Below are 1762 nucleotides of genomic sequence, written 5' to 3' on the forward strand. Positions count from 1 at the left end.
TGTCTAAAATATGTTAGGTAGTACACCTAAATTGACACAAGCACTAGTTTATTTTAGGAATGATGCCTAAAATGCTTTCATGTGCTAATTGTTTTGTGTGATAGCTAAATTGATGCTATTATTTGTTCGGATCTATGGTCTGTTGCCGACCGGATCTGGAAACCTTATGTGTTTAGGATTCTAAGCGTACGACTACGAAATTAGAACTAGCATGTAAACATTTCGGGGTGATAAGGAGATTTATACGTTTATCGTAATTAAAAACTTTCTTATCTTAAAAGTTCTCGCTTGGTACACCAAATGTCTGCTTGGATGTGCAAGAGGTCATGGTGAAGACTCGTAGATAAATTGAGTAAATGGAGGAAATGAAGAAGGCTTATGATAGTGGATGACACCTATCAGGAGATATCGTAAGAGTGGTATCTTGCCTTTAGAGTATGTCTTATGAAATAACAGTACGTTTAGAGGAGCACGGTACATCTGAAGTACACCTTCGATTGGCAAGATGATGGAACGATTGGTGAAATTCTCGAAGTTGTCTCATCGTCTGGTATTTCCATCACCGATCAAGTTGAAGTAGAGTTGATGATTAAAGATTGAGCAATGAAAAGTCCTAGTAGATTTTAGGGAAATTGTTTATGATTATTTGGACACATTCGTATGTGTTAAATTGTTTTGTTATTTTCTTGTATGGTGACTTGGTCGACTGCGGGACAATACTTGGGACGAGTATGAGTATGTGTGAAAGATAGTAGATGCATATACTACAGGAAGCACTGGAATCGCACTTGGATCAGGGAAAGTCACAAGGTTACCAAGAACCTAGTAATTGATTCCGTTTTGTTCAAGTGTGTCATTACCCTTGTTTCAGTAGTGACTAGTAAGATGGTTGTTATTCCGACCCTAGTGGTCATATCAAATTGAGTCCGAATACGAGGAGTTTGTTACGTGGTTCATGGAACCAAGTTCGATGTAACATCTAAACGAAGTCAAAAGATTGAAATCAATGCGATCGATAGCATCGCACTCGTTGTTAAGTAAACTTGTAGCTAGAAATGCTACATGTAAAAATGTGATTATATCACGTTAGAATATGAAAGAAGGTATATTCCATTGTGGAATTTGACTCTAAGAGAAGTGAGTCTAAGCGTTGCATCATACGATGAGAGGTCATTAGAACACGACCTATCGGTCTGTTACAATAGATAAAGGAAAGTATTTATCCTGATAAGAAGAAGAAGGATTCCATAATAAGGACTTATTTTGTAACTTGGAAGTTATGATTGAAAGTACAACATAGTACGATAAGCAGATGCAAGATTGGGCATCGTCTGCGGTCAAGAAAACCATTGAGGTAAATACTCTATCGAGCAAACATAGAAGTTACGGTTATTACCTAGGATGAAGAGATAACGTGTGGAATCATTATGCAAGTCCTATTTCGTTGATGATTCTGGGACGTAATCATCCTCAGGGGGAGATAATTGTAACGCCCGTAGATCCGGGCTAGTCAAATTAGAGACGATAAGCATCAAAAATGACTTTTTGATGGAAGATTATTTAGAAGGATCAATCTTAACCAAGTTTTAGCATATGTCACAAGGTGTCCATGCATATAAAGAACGCCAAAATCCGAGTTATAACGAAGAAGTTATGGCCTGTCGAAGTTTTGCGACAGAACCGACAAGACACAACGTAACGTAAATAGTGAATTTATGTTAAGAGCGATATTTATCCAAAACAATCTAAATGAGAATTGAAG

This window comes from Lactuca saligna, chromosome 7 (genome assembly GCF_052625555.1).
Source record: "Lactuca saligna cultivar CGN05327 chromosome 7, ASM5262555v1, whole genome shotgun sequence".
Classification (NCBI taxonomy): domain Eukaryota; kingdom Viridiplantae; phylum Streptophyta; class Magnoliopsida; order Asterales; family Asteraceae; genus Lactuca; species Lactuca saligna.